The 5,769-nt window shown below is 46.2% G+C and overlaps 1 long non-coding RNA gene across 2 annotated transcripts; it reads left to right on the forward strand.

Annotated features, from left to right (window-relative positions):
* Positions 1 to 2,070: 2,070 nt before the first annotated feature.
* LOC141422416 (uncharacterized) lies at positions 2,071 to 5,556 on the forward strand. 2 transcript variants are annotated; one of them, XR_012446956.1, is made up of 4 exons: positions 2,071 to 2,316; positions 4,373 to 4,493; positions 4,790 to 4,931; positions 5,186 to 5,556. It is a non-coding gene; the product is annotated as an uncharacterized lncRNA (long non-coding RNA). The 2 variants fall into 2 exon arrangements; XR_012446957.1 differs by lacking the exon at positions 2,071 to 2,316 and adding an exon at positions 2,359 to 2,398.
* Positions 5,557 to 5,769: the final 213 nt, after the last annotated feature.

The following is a 5,769-nucleotide window of genomic DNA, read 5'->3' on the forward strand; positions in this document are numbered from 1 at the left end:
GAGGCCCCGCCCCCGGGCCTCTGGCCCCGCCCCTTTACTGGCCCCACCCACCAGGCGTCCCGGACGACTGCGCCTGCGCGGGTGTCCCCGCGGTTATTTGGCTGGATTCTTCTGAAGCTGCTCAACGAGGCCGACAGGACCCAGAAGAAAACACGCGGAATCTCCTAGGGAGGCCCTACGTGGACAGACGCAGGCTGCGGAATCCCCAAGCCAGCCCCATGGATGTAGTTCAGTGGTAGAACATGCGCGAAGCCTTGGGTTCATCCCCAGCACCGGAAAAAACAAATCTTTTTAAGTTTGGTTTCTGGAGTGACCACGGACCACAGTGTCCCCTGGCAAACAGCAGAGCCAGTAAGTCTGGACCTGACTGATGGACTCTACAAACCGCTCTGAGTCGTTTTCCCAAAGTAACCCTTTGCCCAAGACCAAAGACTACACGTGTAGTCCATGCTGTGTGGGAAGCACCACAGCAGATCGCATCCATCCTCGCCCGCCCACGGCCGGGTAGCAGGCCCCGAAGCTAGTGCCCTCTTCTCTGTGCAGCTTGGAAAAGGACAACTAGGCTGAAGGTGAATGCCGTCCCCTTTGGCCTCTCAGCAGCGTCTGTAGTTGTTGCTTTGTAAAAATGAGACCCCAGAAGAGGAGTTTGTAGCCTGTAGAAACCATGCCACCTAAAATTCAAAAGCTTGTTACACGTTAAGACCATTATTGCTAGGCAGAAACCCAACTCCATCAGCTTCTGGCAAAATGAGTTAGTGGTCACACACGAGAAAGTCCAGGGACTGTGGTGGCACCAAGCACAGCAGCATCCAAGGCCTCTGTGCTCCTCAATCCTATTCTTGGTTCTTTCTCTCTGTCGAATCAGCTTTCACCCCATTCTCTCAAAATTTGTTTCAAATTCTAGAGAGAATGAATCTGATTGGTTCAGATAATCATCATTGCCCCTATTGGTCAGAATTCCTTCAACCTTGTCAGCGGATAGACTGTGAGACAACCTATAGATTAAGCCCTTTGAGTCAGGTGATCACCCTTCTCCAATCAGTGGCTGCCCCTTAGAGCGCAGCTACTTTAGAAGTGATCAGTGAATAAGAAAAACTCAGCTACTGACCCTTGAGTGCCTAGTGAGTCTTCAGGGAGACCATGTTGTTGGTTTTGCAAACATTTCACTTTGAACATAGTGTCATGCTGGTTACCATTGACAGCAGCTGCCAGAAAGTTAATTTGAAACCGTTTATCAGGAGTAGGGAAGGCCAGGGCAGATGACCTTAACTTTCTGTCACAAGCCCTTTGTGGCATGTGATGTTCAACTCTGCACATTTATCATTTTTGAAAGAAAAAAATTTGAAAACACTATTGGTGGATTTGCTTGCATTTATATGCAGCCACCCTTTCACTCACTGGTGCTTAAATTGCTTTTGTTGAAAAACACTGACTCCTTACTTGGGCCCATGAACTAACTAAAAACAGAAGAAGAGCTTGGTGTTTTTATCTCCATTTTGTACCTGCTGTCCTTTACTCGAGCCATTCTCTCCTGAAGCCACCTTGGAATCAAAGAACGACAGGAATGATTAATAATACCTTTAGAACAAGGGACTGAAACTATTCCAGCAGAGCCTTGCTGGACAAACCACCCCTCCAAATGAGGACAATTACCTGTAATGATGAGGCTGCACCCTGGAGCAGGAATAATCCTGTCTTGGGAACCAGATCACTCCCCTCAAGTGATAACAGCCATAGCAACCTCTCCAGAATCCTGGAAGAACAAAGACTGAGGTAATGGCCAACCAGGCCTCTCTAGATGACTGGAACACATCTGTGATTGGGACTGTTCAATTTGTATACTATCCTGATTCTTTGTCTATTTAAAGCTGAAGTTCATGTCTGTATCCGGAAGATGGCTGAAGATTATTTTGCTCTTCCCAGGCCATGTAATAAATCTTTCTCTGCCCTTCCCCAAGCCTTTTTACTTGGTATATAGGGGTTAGAGGCTGGACCTGACATGTTGAAGCCCAGGAGTTTGAGTCTTGGGTCCAAAACTCCAGCTTCAGTACCGTATTGGAAGGTTACCGTATTGGAAGGTTACCGTATTGGAAGGTACTCTAGCTAAAGCTAGAGTAGTCTTTTTTTTTGGTAGACTGGGGTTTGAACTCAGAGCTTCTCACTTGCAAAGCAGACTCTGCCATTTGAGCCACGCCTCCAGTCCAAAGGTTTAGTGTAGAGTAGTTATGTTGAACCATGAGGCAACCATGAGAATAGAGAGCACACTTGGTAACAGAACAAAATTGGAGTTTGGACTGCTGGACTCTTACATGACAGGTAAGCCAACTGTTGTTGCAGGTTTTGTCATTTAGCCTTAGACTCCACTTCTAGAAAGCCCTTCTCATGCCACCAAGATTGGGTAAGTGTCCCCTTGTATGTTATTCAAACACCTTTACTTCTCCCATGTATTACACTTCTGCATTTGACAGTTCCCTCCCCCACGACAGAAACTTCTCTAAGGACCAACAGCGACTCCATCTTCTACATATTTTATACAGACACTAGAAACCACTAACACTAAAACAGTAACAATCAGAACCTGTGAGTGTGACAGGCACCATGAAGTGTTGAGGGGGAATGACAAACTGCTGCATTGTCACTTCACATCCTGGATCATTGCCAAGTCATGGGGGGTGGGAGAGGAGTAGCCTTCTAAGTAGCCAAACATGTAGAATTAGGGCAAAGGAGGGAGGGAGGGAAAGAGGTGGCAGGAAATGGGTCATCTGAGGCAGGTGGCCCTGGAAAAAGGCTGCTCCTTTCTACCATGTTTTCTCTAATCCATCCCCTCTGGTTCTTGTCTATCACAGCAACTTGTGTTCCCACATCCAGTTTCATTCCTATCAAAGTGGCCTTGATACATGGGAGACATTTTTAAGTTCTGGACACAAACAGCCACAATTAGAGAAGACAGAGCCTTAGCCTGTGCTCTCATTTGTTCCTTATTTATTCGTCTGTCCTATGAGGTACCTCCAAGCTGAGATCTATACACACAAAGATGGACAGACATCACCTCTGGCCTCAAGGAAGCCACACTCTTCCCTGGGATTTGAGAGGAAACAGGGGATCCCCCTATTCTGAGCCATCTCCAGCCTTCAGATGACCTTGATCAGGAATGAAAATAGTTAAAATGGAAATATTCTTTATGCTTCCTCTCTTCCCCTTCTAAAAAGTGGAACTTTTGGTTTGGTTTTGTTCATTTGACTGCTTGGCACTGGACCTCCCTATATGGCTAAATGGCTGGGGAAGTGGCATAAACAGGTATGTTCAGACGGAAGAGCAGACTTTGAGGTAACAAGACGTTTGGGAGGACCAGGCACCAGTGGCTCACGCCTATGATCCTAGCTACTCAGGAGGCAGAGATCAGGAGGTTTGCAGTTTGAAGCCAGCCCAGGCAAGTAGTTCTCGAGACCCTATCTCGAAAAATGCCAATACAGAAAAAAAGTGCTGGTAGAGTGACTCAAGTGCTAGAGTGCCTGCCTAGCATACATAGGCCCTGAGTCCAAACCCCAGTACCACCAAAAAAAGGACATTTGAGGAAGCTGAGGTTTTGAGATGTGCGTGGGCAGGAGGTGAATAAGCCAACCTGGTTTTGAAGGCATTTTTACAGTAGAGTTGTAGGGATAGCACTCAATTGGGTCTTTAGGAGATCTTCAGTGAAGACCGCCTATTTTTTTGTAATTTTTTCCTGGAGTTGGAATTCAGCTCCACCTAGCTGATGTTTCCCTCCCACTCTGAACTTCCCGGCTCCCATACCATGCGCAGCAGTTCAGCCTAAACAATCCAGAAAGCACACTGGAAGGCAGGGGCTGGCAGCAGCTGAAAAAACTATCCCCTCTGCATTTTTCCTTAAAAGCAGAGTGTACTTTATTTAGGGTAGCAATGTGTCCAGTCAGCTAAAAGATTATATTTCCCAACCTCCTTTGCCGCTAGTTGTGACCAGGGGACCTTGTGACATAGCAGAAGTGTTGAGAGGGATTTCTGGAAAGACCTCTTTAAAGGAACTGATTCAGCTGGGAGGTGATTCTTTCTGCCTTTCCCCACCTTATTAATTGCTGTCTAGATTTCAGATGTGATGGTTGGGAATCCTGCAGTTGTATTGGACTGTGAAGTAAGCTTGGAAATGGAAACCATTCAAACTCCAGGCAGCCTAACTCCAGATTTAAGTGGGAGAAAAAAAAAAATCACTTTGTCATGTTTGTTATTCTTTTAGGCTTTCTGTTATGTGTACCTAAACTTAAAACTTCATAGTTGATATGTGTCTTAGTCTATCCAGGCTGCCATTAAAAATACCATAGACTAGGTGGCTTAAACAAAGAAATTTCTTTTCTCACAGTTCTGCAGGTTGGAACTCGTAAGACCATGGTACCAGTATGGCCAGGCTCTGGCCAGGGCCCTCTTCCTGGCCTGCAGATGGTTGCCTTCGCTTTCTAGCCTCACAGGTGGAAAAAGAAAAAGTAAGCAAACTATCTTTTCATAAGAGCACTAATCCCATCAGGAGGGCCCCATCTTCACAACTTCATCTAGCCTTAATTACATCCCAAACACCATCACATGGGGGATTAGGACTTCAATATGTGAATTTGGGGGTGATGGGGAGAGGGGACACAACTGTCTATAGCAAAATAATGACGTTTTTTATTATTATTACTATACTGAGTTTGGTATGTTAGTCGTACCTTCACTGATGCAACAAATGCCTGAAAAAAACACTTTAAAGGAGGACAGACTGATTTTTGGTTCATGGTTTCAGAACTTTGGTCCACAGTCAGCTGGCTGCATTGCTGTTAGGTACATGGCTGATACAGTTGGAACATGAATCCCCACTGGTTCATGTGGGAACACCTGGTGCCCAGCTGTTGGAGCTATTTGGAAGGCACTGGAAACTTCAGGAAGTAGGTGTTGGGGCATATCCTTGGGGGTAGTAACTTGTCCCAGGTGTATAGGGCTGTGTGTGTGTGTCTCTCTCTCTCTGGCTCTCTCACTCTCTGCTTTCTAGCCATGATGAGGTGAACAACTTTGTTCCTTCATGCCTTTGCACCATAATGTTCTATCTCACCACAGGCCCACAGCAATGGGGGCCATGCAACCATGAACTGAAACCTCTGAGCTGAAATAAATCTTGCCTCCTTTAAACTGTTTCTCTCAGGTGTTGTCGCAGTGACAAAAGTTTGATTGACACAATGGTGGAGGAAGGCTGTTCACCTCATGGCAGCCAAGAAGCAAACAGAAGGAACAGGAAGTGGCCAAGGCCAAGACATTCCATTTGAAGGCACCTCCCCAGTGACCTATCTCCTCCAAATAGGCCCCACCTTCCACAGTTCCACCACCAGCTTGTAGTCTACTCAAATTTTGAATCCCTCAATGGATTAAGCCATTGATTAGGTCACAGCCCTGTGAGCTAATGGTCCCTGAAAACCCCTCACAGACACACTCAGAGCTGTACTCTTTTTTTTTTTTTCATTTTTCTTTTATTATTCATATGTGCATACAAGGCTTGGTTCATTTCTCCCCCCTGCCCCCACCCCCTCCCTTACCACCCACTCCACCCCCTCCCACTCCCCCTCCTCAATACCCAGCAGAAACTATTTTGCCCTTATCTCTAATTTTGTTGTAGAGAGAGTATAAGCAATAATAGGAAGGAACAAGGGGTTTTGCTGGTTGAGATAAGGATAGCTATATAGGGCATTGACTCACATTGATTTCCTGTGCGTGGGTGTTACCTTCTAGGTT

The sequence above is a fragment of the Castor canadensis genome, chromosome 1 (genome assembly GCF_047511655.1).
Source record: "Castor canadensis chromosome 1, mCasCan1.hap1v2, whole genome shotgun sequence".
Taxonomy (NCBI): Eukaryota; Metazoa; Chordata; class Mammalia; order Rodentia; family Castoridae; genus Castor; species Castor canadensis.